Here is a 12,135-nt window from a genome sequence, read left to right on the forward strand (position 1 = left end):
GGCAGCTGTATCACAGAGCTTTAAAGTGCAAGGTCTTATTACTGAGCACAGCCCTTTGTCCTTGTCAGCATATTGATGATGTGCTGCCATACTGCTGGAGTGAGAAATAGGCCTGATGGGGTCCCTGGTAAAAAGTATTGAAGCAAAACTAGAAGGCATCCCTGCCATTAAAAACACAGCTTCCACAGCTCTCCTTTTCCCCTCCCCTAGCTACTGGTTGTATATTATGTTCAATCAAAAAAGGAAGAACTAATGAAAATCTCACTTTTAAAAGTACATGGAAATGTTAGCACCCTTCCTTGGTTTAAAAAATGTATCTGATGGTTATTACTGCTTTTGTGCAGTCTATAGGAAGTCTGTTTCACACTGCATTTTCCTCATGGAAATGAATTTCTGTGAAAGTTTTGGGCTGGAGTTGTTTTTGCTTTAAAAGGCAGAGCTACCAGGAATAATATCACAATTAGCACTCAATTAATAAATCCCTTCAATTCCACTGCAAGGCCTGGCTCTGTCAGCAACTTTCTGAGGCAAAGGGATCTAAGCCAGGGCGTACTGTATCTTGCCTAGCATTTTAATGGCAGGCGCAGGATTAGAAGCTGGCATTGAATCTTTTGCAGCGCAAAAGAGTCCTCCTGACTCTGTTGCTGCTGTTCTAATTGCAAAGAGCCAGTCCCTGGGGAGGTTTGATCAGCCTGTTAAACTTCAAAGGGTCTCTGTAGAGTCTTTCAGAGACAAGGAGATCCCTTTGTTTACTGTGTTTAGTATTTTAATGTGTTGTTTTTAACATATGTTCTGTGGTCTAACACTGAAGTGCCCATCAAAGCTGGGGGGGTCTCTGATATCAAGGCAGGTAGCATGGTGCTATGGAAAACCAAGAAACCCTAATGAGCACAGTCAATTTGCTTTGGAGATAATAGTGGCTGTTATATATAAACTGTGTGACACATAGACATGCTGCACATGTGATGGAAAGAGAAACTGTAAGCATCTGTGCTAGAAAGATGAGAATTGGGTTCTGTGGAAATATTTAAAATTTTAATTTTTTTTTTCTTTTCTCTCCCCCACTGCAGCAAAGGAAGTATGCAGGAGGGGAGAAACCCGACGGGCAGGCGCTGACATCCTACGGCATCATTCTTGGCAGAAAGAGCACGCAGAGATGCTCTGCGGGTTGGGAGGGAGGGAGCTTTGGGGAAATGACATTTTGCTTTAATTTCTCTTTGTTCTTCATTGCATTTTGTCCTGTACGCCTGTTGGAAAGAAACATCACTTCCCAGTTCTAACAATGTTTTGCAATTATCCCTGTAATTACAACAGTTTCTCCTGAACTGTGAGTCCCTGTCTTAATATTGGGTCTCTCTTCCTCCTGCATTTTATCATCAGTAGCCTGTTTCCAGGCCCACTCGTTTTCTAGCATCTTTATCTTCTTTCCTAGTTACGGTACTGACTGCAGGCAACCTGTGGGAGCCAGTTTATTCTTCATGGCATCATCACCACAACCTTTCTAAAAAAAACCCCTATTCCCTAGGATATAAATGGAAATTTTCTTTGAGAACATGAACTGCCACAAAGGATTATAATCCACACACACTGATAAACAATCCCTCCTTGTGCTAGGGATTTGAAACACTAAATGCTCCAAAATCTCAGAAATATTGATAGAGACAGCCCTGCACGTTGCCTACCTCCAGTCTCATCGATCGGCAGCTCCTCCCAGCACCCGCCAGCTAGTTGCCATATCCAAACACCGACTGCTTAGAATAGGCACTGGCCAGATTCTCTTGAGCCCGTACTAGAAGCAGAGTTTGTGCATTAAGTCTATCATCCCTACGCCTTGGGATTGCCCGTGGCTCTGCCCTTCACCTTTCTCTCTGGCATAGAACAGGTAAATCTCAACCAGCCTACCCTGTGCCATCTCCCTCTGTGGGTCCTACACGTGAATAATGCACATGGCCTCGAACAGCCAGCACCCCACATCAGCCTGCTCTCTTCTGGTTAGCTCCATGCACCTCAAAATCAGTGCCATACGTACAACTTTCAGGTGCAGGTAGACAACAGATATTTCCTCGAGCCTGCGAGTGACAGAGAATAACAGGCACTCTACATTCAAGGCATCTTTAAATATGGCTCCCAGCTTTAACAACTTCACACCGTATCTTGTGTGAGCCCTCATTATATTTTCTACTGCATATGCATGATTTCTTTTTTTTTTAATTTTTTTTAAAGCAATTAACAGATATTTGGATAAGAATGTCTCACCATATGTCAATTGTTCTGCCAGCAAATGCTGCACTGAAATTTTTAGAAAAGGAACAAAAGGGTTTCACATACATTTCCCAGCTGTCCTGTAACCAAAACTGATAGACAATACACTCAATGGAAGAACACGCAACCTGTGTCTAGGGTGTGATATGCTACAAATTGTATTTTAAAATGCTGCTGATAATAATTTGATCACTGTAAGCAAAGTAATTGATTCTGGTTTGAGGTTTTTTTCCTCCCAAATATGCATGGATCCCAAAATATTTATTTAATAGCTGGCAAAAAAAAAAAAAAAGAAAAAAAAGAAAAGGGAAAAAAGAGATAAGAAAGAGAAAAAGATATAGCTCTGTCTTCCTGTGATCTGGTTTTATCCCAGATAGAGAAGATTTGATGATAAGTTGCTGGTGTAACAGTGACTCAAATGTGGCCCTTATTTACCTAGCACTGGCTATGGCAGTTGATGCCTGCCATTGTCTGCAGGTTAATCTGAAAGGATGTCAAGACAAACAAAGTTTAGAAAGGAAAGCAAGAAAAGCCCCAGGTTTCACCTAGAGAGTACAGCCCCTGTCTCCCTGTGTGTGGCTCCAGTGTGTTTTCTTGTGGTGGGATCAGAAGAGTGTTTCCGTGTGCTGGCTCCTGTGGTGTTTTAACCCAGGTGACACTAGCATCAGAGATCTCAAGGAACTTCTTTGTCACCCATTTGTCTTGGAGATCAGTGGATGCATAGCTCTGTATTGGATGAACTGCAGAAGGGATAAATGAGCCAACATAAGCCTATGAACTGGGTTTAAAATATTGCTAAGTTTATCTAAATTTGCTAGATACCACTCGTCTAGGCATTGTTCTTCTCAGAGGACCCTTGAAAGGACTCCTTGTTCCCTTTGAGATGTGTCTGCTGCTTTTCTTGCCCATGTCTGGCATCATGCATGACAGAACATGTCTTTTGGGGCATGGATTATTTTTTCCCTGCTGTTCCTTCACTGATTGCAGTTTTGCAGTAGAGGTTTTGCGAGTGGTACCTCTGCATGGTGCACATCTTATGGGTTTCTGTATGATTTCCACAGCAGGTGGTTTTGGTTGAAACAGCCTGTCATGATAGGTGTAAGAGAAACAGATAAATACCTCTACGAAAGGGAGAATCAACATGTTAGGTGTCTCTCCTCAGTTTCTCTTTTGTGTGGTTGTTGTGAAAAGATCAGGATTGAAGGGCTTCCACAATCTAGGTAAGTGAGGGCACTGACCCTGCAGGGCCAGGAATAAACTTGGCAAGCTCAGCTTTGAGCTGTATGAAATGTTGAAGAGATCTGAGGTGGCCACGTCCTGAGCCAAGGTGAACTGAGCTTCACAGAGCTGAGAAAACTTCAGTCAATGGATTAACCGGTCCCCTGAGTCTAGCTCTGCTCTTCTTTCTGTCATGCTGGCCCATGGACAACATTATTGGAGCTGTAGGTTGCCATAAGCTGCACACTGCCTTTCCCTCTCACCATTGCTAGCCTTTGTTTTAGTGACTGAGCCAAAGGCAAAGCCCCACAGGAGGCCGGCTGCCAAGGTATTGACAGTTCAACAGGGAGACAAAGACCCCTTAAACTCCTTCTGAAGTCAGGCCAATAGTTAAAAAAAAGAAAAAAAAAACCCCAAAAAACTGTGAAGACTTATCACATTAGGCACTCTCCAACGCCTGACAGTAATTTCATTGCACTTTTCATTTAAACTTGGTCCTTGAACAGCAGCGAGTCTTTGAAACCATGAACCGTTTACCCAAGGATGCAGCAGAAAAGCGTGAAACCTGGGTAGGAAGTGTAAAGCAAGGAGCTAGTTGTAGGAGCTGGTTAAATCCTTACAGAACAATTTGCACTTGCATCTATATCTGTCTTTCTTCAGGTGGGTTTTGGTTTGAGTTGTGGGTTTTCATCAGTCATTGAGTATAGTTTGGCAGTATGAATTTTTCAACTGAATTAGTAGTCAAAGCTAGACCCATGCCCCTCAGTACAGTCTCTTCTGCCTTTGCTGGAGCTGCGGAAATGCAGGGAACTGGTTTTGTAGAAGAGCAAGCATCAGACCAAGAATCACCCCACAGGGATTTATGTCAAGGATTTTGGTTTAAACCTGAAATGTGTTTGCAGTAGATGGTGTAAAGGGAATAATAGCCCTTTGATGCTGTGGTTTGCATACAAAGTATTGGGCTCTGCTTCATCATTGCTTTTCCTATGTCGCAAAGTGCTCATCCCTACCGTAAGGTCTAATGTCCCTCAGGCTGGTAGCTGCTCCAATGACGAATGGGTTTCCTTCCATACAGACATCCAAAGGGGATGTTTGAGACTATGATCTGTAGTAATAGGTCACACATTCATTGCAGCTAATTGTCAATCTTTCTATAAAACACTGAGAAAGCCTCTCTGTGAATTAACACTGTTTTGCTTTAGACTTTTGACAGAAAATATACACATCAAAAACCCTTTTCTCTATATGCAGTGCATGCCGGCTTTGCATTTAAAATAACTATCTATCTTAACAGAGTGCGTGGATCTATTTTCTCGGGGAATGGGGTTTTTATCATATGATTCATCCAGGATTTGCCTTACCCTGACATTTGTGATATAAAGAAAGGTTTAAAAAAAAAATTAAAAATTAAAAAATTTTAAGAGGTAATTTTCTTGATCCAAAAATATGTTTTTACTGCAATGCAAAGAAATGTAGACTGTTGCTTGCAAAATGTCTTCTAATAGATGATCTAGCAGCTCTATTGGTTAACACATACCTCTTCTGTTACTCTATCATAATTTACATGCTGAATTTGCCTCTTAATCTGTTATTTTTCCTTTTGTCTGTGCCATGCGTTGGAAAACTTAAAGAACTGATGCCTTCATACTACAATGTTTGTTGAAGCAAAACATTAATAAAGCTTGTCCTGTAGACAAGGTGACGCTGCTTGTGTATTTTTTCCCTTCTAACTGTGCTGATCATGCATTAGTTGTTTTGGTTATCAGTGTTTCAGTTTGGACATGTGACCACCAGCACATGCAGCTGGGTCGTTGTTTAAATTTATCATTCACTTGACGGCGGAGTCTTATGAGAAACAGATACGCCGGAGAGATTTTTGAATGGCATCACCGAAAGGTAAGAACAAGGACTTTGCTGCTCAGAGGGGAAAAGGTCACTTGGTAGCTCCCATCACTGCACCAGAGACGTTACAGAAACAATTCCAGCAGTACCAAATCCCCATCTTCTATCATCTCTGAGAGAATACTCCCATATATATATGCAACCCACAGGTATAATAGGGCACATGCAGTGTACGCTGGATATTATCTGCCCTCTCTGCCATCATTTATTTCAAGACCAAAGGGGTAGAAGGTATTGCAAAAATTGGGAAGGTGGCTTTTTTCTTCCCATGGCACCAGTGTAGGTGTTCTGACTTGTAATAGCCCTGCCTTGCTCTTCTTATCCAAGGCCAAGGACTTATTTGTTGATAAGTTAGGGGGGCTGGCTCTGAGAGTTCAAAGCGTTTTAATGAATAGATTCCCTCTCTGAAATTTTACATTTTCTTGCCTGCAACCCTTTAACAGCTGAATGGAGGAGGACAAGGCACAGGAGATGGCATGGCAGTGGGGAATGCCCACCTTTTGCAGCACCCAGCTGTCACGGGAGGTGTCAGTAGCAGTGAGATAACCTGTGAGAGAAAAGTACCAGCAACAGCTGTATCACAGCATCTTGTTGGATTCAGTTCATCAAGAACGTTGTTTTCACCGTATTTCAAGAACTGTACAGCCTAGAAGGAGGTGCTCACTTTCCCCGTGCTGTAGACCCTTTCTGCTGCAAGAAAGAGAGAAAAAAAATCATCTGTCGTCTAGGAGCACGTTCAGTCTATCTCACCCTTTTTGAATAGCACAGGGTCAAGATGAAAACCTCTGTAGTTTTGGAGGATGAAGAAAGCCCCGAGTTTGAGGCTGCTCAGACCCTTCTAGTGGGGGGTGTTTGTCCAGATGATGTGCATTTAGGCAAAGAATAAATGAGTCTGTTAGGATGAGATGAGCAATAAACTATCCTTAATTATACTCCTGTTGCTTCTGGCCAGACTGACACCTCCTCTTCCAGATCTGGTTTGGAAAAGTGGTAGATTTGTACTCAGGGAAGTCTGTTGCTGAGATAATAACATCAGAGGTCACTCTAAATCTGCAGAAAGAGAGACCCGATACCATTTTTCCTGCTCAGCCTTCGCGGAGAGATTGTCCCAGCAGAATTGGGTTGTCTTTCAGGATTTTCATGCAAACCTGCCACTTCTCAGAGGGTTCTGTGCATGCTTTAGATTGGCTTTGACTATCTGCCCCGCTCTCCTCCTGCACAGAAGCTTCCAAAGGGGTCTTTATGACCTTGATCTAGCTCGTAAGGCAAAAACTGTGCTTTGGGATTTAAATTAGTCTTGTGGTTTTGATTTTTTTATTTTTTGCCTGAAATAAAAGTGTCAGGAGACATTTAAATACCCTAATTTCTTGTTCCATTAGAATTATTGGCAGCCCCTTAAAGTAAGTGGCAAATCACTATTAATTCCTTCGGAATTCACTGATAAAACATTTATCATAATGAATTCTTGTAGGGAAAAAACCCAAATAGTCCTGCTGCAAACACAGCTGGTGAAGGAGGTGCTTGGGGAGGCTGCTCCATCTGGCGGCAGCTCATTACTTGTGGGGGCACTTCTGGTTGCATGAGCCAGGTGAGGTTTGCCTTGGGTTTAAATCTATCAAGCATCACCCTCTCCTCAGTAGAAGAGCATATGCAATGTGTGCTTGATTGATGTTGGAAAGCGGAGTTAGTGCTTGTGTTTGCCGCTGAGCATTTTCACATTCCCTTTGCTGTATGTCATTCATTATTTTCTTATTAATATTATTATTTTCCATTTTATTGTTATTGTTTCATTAAAGCGGCTTTAGTTTTAGTTTGCAACTTGCAAGCCTCACTTTATCTCATTTCCCTTTTGGAGAATTGGAACTAAAACTGATCAGTTTAGTTACTTACCTGGCGGAGGGCGTGTAGGTGTGCTAAACCCAGACACAGCTCTGAATTCAGTTGGCCTCACACACTGATAGTCCACACCATCAGCAGTTGTATTCGTGCTTTGAGCTGAAATAAACCTTGTCTAAATGACTTCGACAAGCTTTCAGTGAGAGTGGTGTTAGAGGGGGTTTTGCAGGGCTTCAGTGATGCCAGGTAAGCATGCTTAGGGAGGTCTTGGGACCATTATGAGATGGCAGGGGAAACAGCGCTCAGTCAGCCTAAATGCTCCTACATTATAGGTTTCTATAGTCTGTCCTGATGTGTCTGGGCACCTCTCACCTAGAAACAGTACTACCTAGACGGCAGGATTGCAATCAACTTGTTTTTTCATCAGAAAGAAATGGTGTTCAGCAGAGAAGACTGAGAAAACCTGTCTCGCACCCCTTAAAAATGATTTGTAGTCAATATGAGGCCTAGTGGAAAAGGGCAAGGAAGTCAAGCACGGTGAGAATGACTTCACCGTTGCAAACTACTGCAATGTAGGCAAGAACAGAGTAAGCATTTATTAATATTTTTCAGCACAAGTCGGGGAAGCAGTGCTGCCACTGCTGCTGAGTTTTGCAGAGTCCAAGGAGCCAGCTGGGTCTGTGCTGTGTACTTCCAACACCTGCTCATTTCACACCAGCTTCTGAGCACCTGCTCGCTAGAAGCATCCTTCTGGATGGGAAATGTAAGCCTAAACGTATTTATTTTGTTTTCCTATTATCCCCACTCCTAGCATGCCAGGAAGTCAGTTTTGAAATAGGAGCACAATGAGAGAACAGCAGAGCACAGAAAGATCACATTGCGAGAGTCGAAATGAGCAGTAGGATCTATGAACTGAGTAGAAATCCAAAAAGTATCCTGAAACTCAAACTCCATTCTCTGCCCTGCAAGTCACATTGTCTCCATGCCAAGAGGGGTTTGGTTTTGCACCCAAAAGGGAACCCAAAAGGTGCGTAGTGCTGAGGAGATGGTGATTATGGCTTTCCCACAGCCAAAGCAATTTGGATGAGGAGAGGTTCAGCTCCTGAGCAGTGTGCAATCCAGGTATCTCTGTGCTGGTACAGGTGGTGCAGCATGTTGTCATGGTCCCTGGGGCTGTTCAGGCGCTCCAAGAAGAGCTGCAGGAGAACTCATGCATGGCTGGGCGACCAAGGACTGGAATCATCTTGTCCTGGGAAGGCTCCAGGCCAAGCATGGGGACAACCCAGGCACAATCTCTGCTGGCCTTCTTTTCTGTGAGTTTATATATACACACACATTAAAAAACAGAACAGTCCATATAAAACACATTATTTAAATAGTATATACTGTAATACAGAACATTAGATGTAGTGTATACATAGTATACAGTGTAAGTAGTATGTATCATATACACTACATGATCTGGTATATATTCTGTATTTACTACATACTATAATTAGATGATGTGTAAGTTAATATATTTTAGATGGTATAGTGTATATTATCCCATTATGTACATTTTCTATTCAGTTAGATAGACTGTGTAATAAAAATGTATTTTAGATGGAACATGTTTTTATAATCTGTAAACAATACAGGTAAAGGCTACAATATAAAGTAGATATGTACTACACATATAGAATACGTAATGCATACTGTACATATCTTGTAATACATGTATGCACTGTACGTATATACCTGTGATCTGTCCTAAATACACTCAGCGTATACTGGATGCAAAAAAAAATGGCATATCCATATGCTATGCACACCTACGAGAAATTTGGGAGATGAAAGTGAGTACAGAAGACACAGGGTAGGTATAATTCTTTGTGCATGCTATACATTATACTGCGTGCACACATATACTACATGTATAGAGTATTCTGTGTGTGCATGCATACACTGTATGCCTACTGTATACACACTGGGTGTGTATGTTTACACGTATAAAGAGACACACGCTGTTTAGGTGAGTGACTACAGAGGATGTAGCTGTCTGTGCACACCCCATACCCACTATGTGATCAGGGACAGAGTCTCCTCCCAGATCCATCTGTGGCACAGGTGCCAGAGGCTGTGTATCCTCTCTCCCCAGTTAAGGGGTAAGGTGAAAGGTCTGACCCAAAAACCCCCACTACAGAGTGTTGGAGGGGGACACATTCCCAAAATCCTGATTCCCCTGCACCACTAAGAATATCCTGTTATCCTTCTTATCTCTCTCACATTGATTAAAAGAGAGACACTATTATTTTCTAACAGGGGAGGGGTGGGAGTGGCGGTGGGAAGAGTGAAAGGGAATGGCAGAAAATGGTAAAGAAATGGTGGGGATGGAAGGGATTAGCAGGGAATGGCACAGAATAGAAGGGAATGACAGGAAATGCCAGGGGATAAAAGGAATTTAAGGGAATGGAAAAGAATGGTGGGGAATGGCAAGGGATTACAGGAAATGGAAAGGGATGGAGGGGAATGGGTGAAGTAGCAGGGAATTGTAAGGAATGATAAGAAATAACAGGGAAAGGAATGATAGGGAATTCCAGGGAATTGGAGCGGAATGGAGGGGACTGGTGGTAAACCATAGACTCATAGAATCCCTAGGTTGGAAAAGATCTTTGAGACCATCGAGTCCAACCATACATGTCCAGTACTAGATCATATCCCTAAGCACTTCATCTACCCATCTTTTAAATACCTCCAGGGATGGTGACTCAATCACCTCCCTGGGCAGCCTCTGCCAGTGCTTGATAACCCTTTCCGTGAAGACGTTTTTCCTAATGTCTCATCTGAACCTCCCCTGGCACAGCTTGATGCCATTCGCTCTTGTCTTATCACCAATCACTTGGGTGAAGAGACCAACACCCACCTCTCCACAACCTCCTTTCAGGCAGTTGTAGACAGTGATAAGATCTCCCCTCACCCTCCTCTTCTCCAGGCTAAACAATCCCAGTTCCCTCAGCCACTCCTTGAAAGACTTGCAGTGCCAGGGAATGGTTGGGAATGGTGGAGAGAGACAGGGAATGGCAAGAGATAGAAGGAAATTATGAAGAACAGAGAGGAAATCTAGGGAAGGAATGGAGTAGAATGGAAAGTAGTGACACGGAACTGAAGAGAGTGGAAGGAAATGCTGGTGGTTGATAAGAAATGTGAGGGAATTGAAGGGAATGGAAGGAAATGGTAAAAAGTGGCAGAGATTGGTGAGGAATTGCAAGGAATGGTGGGGAGTGGGTGGGAATGTAGGGAAATGCTCAGGAACTGAAGGGAATGATAGGAAATCCCAGCCAATGTTGGGGAAAGCAAGCAATGGAAGGGAATGCCAAGGAATGGTAGGGCTTTGCATTGAATGGTAGGGAGTTGTGGAAAATGGTAAGGAATGGAGATGAATGGCGGAGTGTGGATAGGAATGCCCAGGAATTGAAGAGAATGGTAAGAAATTACAAGAAATATAAAGGAATAGCAGGGAATGGAAGGAAATGCCAAGAAAAGGACGGGAAAGCAGGGAATGGAAGGGAATAGTACGAAATGGCAGGGAATAGAAGGAACTGGAGGGGAATGATGAGGAATTGATGAAATAGAGAAATGGAGAAGCATTGAAGGAAACTGAAAGGAATTACAGAAAATATAAAGAAATAGACGGGAATGGCAGAGAATAGAAAGGAAACCCTGGGAATTGAAGGGAATGCTGAGTAATCTGAGGGAATGAATTCTCTTCGTATTTGTGGCTATGCCTGCCCCATCTCCTCTTACCTTGTATTTACCATCCATTAATACTTTATTTTTACAGTTGTCTTCCAAAAAAACCTCCCTAAACATTAAACTCATATTTCATTGTGTGCATTTACAATTCATTATTACACGTATTGGCATCATAAACAGCAATTTAGGACTGAATTACATCCATAGGTGGAGGACTCTTGTGGTCCAGAATAGAGGATCTCACTGTTTGGCTTCTGTGCACAGATTCCTTCTCCAGAGCTTGTACCGTGTTGTTGAGTGAATCTCTTCTGGTGATGCAGAGTCAAGCCACATAGGAATCAAGAAAGGCATTTTGTTTGGACATCCTAGCTGTATTCTCATCTTGTTTGCTCTCTGGGAGGTGAACCAGTGGAATGCTGAACTAGTACCTAAGCAATAAAGATTTTCCTGTTTTTAAAATTACTCCATCACTATCACTTAAGAGATACTTAACACTACAAGTATTTTGGAGCAACTGATTGTGCCCTTTTTGCTGAGTCACATATATGACAGATCCCCTGGCCACATTCAGCTACTGAAGTATTTCTACAATACTAGCTGCAAACTGCAATAAAAACAAGGTTTCCTTCTAGAAGAGACATCTTCTCATCATCTTTTATTAGCAGTTTCAAATAAATGGAAAAACTTGAGCATAACAGCTTATGTAACCACCTGTTACAGAATGAATGTCAAAATCCTTGCCCCTGCTCTGCCCTAGATGTTTCGGGGCAACTTGTTCATGCTTCTCTGTCAGGAGGTGAAAGCTTGGATTCTATGGTTCTCTTTTGTGCCAGGACCTGCCCCTATCAGAAGCCCTGAGGCTTGCGTGTGGTGTATCCTCTCGCTTTCTCTCTCCACTCAGTTCCTCTGGAAAGCCTGGGTTGAATTTAAGGGAATTTTTCAAAGTCAAACAATGCATGAGCTGCCAAACACGATTAACTTTTCTTTATCACTTTAGAAAAATTTCCATAAAGCAAAGCTTTCATTGCCCAGCAATACTTCCTACTTTAAAATAATAATAATTAAAAGAAGCATAAAGGGAAAAACACTCTTAAAACGAAAGCTAAAGCTCCAACAATTTGACACAATGGCATTTTCCTTCTTGCTGGTCTGGTTTGCTGAATGCACTGACACTTCCAATGAATC

At 42.4% G+C, this 12,135-nt stretch overlaps 1 protein-coding gene across 3 annotated transcripts in view; it reads left to right on the forward strand.

Moving 5' to 3' along the window:
• The window catches only part of MACROD2 (mono-ADP ribosylhydrolase 2), an 891,375-nt gene extending 886,213 nt beyond the window's left edge, over positions 1-5,162 (forward strand). For all 3 annotated transcript variants that reach the window (XM_054061688.1, XM_009556568.2, XM_054061687.1), the window contains exon 19: positions 1,071-5,162. The gene's annotated coding sequence lies outside the window, so the exon portion shown is untranslated. The remainder of the gene's footprint in view (positions 1-1,070) is intronic.
• The last annotated feature ends 6,973 nt before the right edge of the window (positions 5,163-12,135 follow it).

Source organism: Cuculus canorus, chromosome 3 (genome assembly GCF_017976375.1).
Source record: "Cuculus canorus isolate bCucCan1 chromosome 3, bCucCan1.pri, whole genome shotgun sequence".
Lineage (NCBI taxonomy): Eukaryota > Metazoa > Chordata > Aves > Cuculiformes > Cuculidae > Cuculus > Cuculus canorus.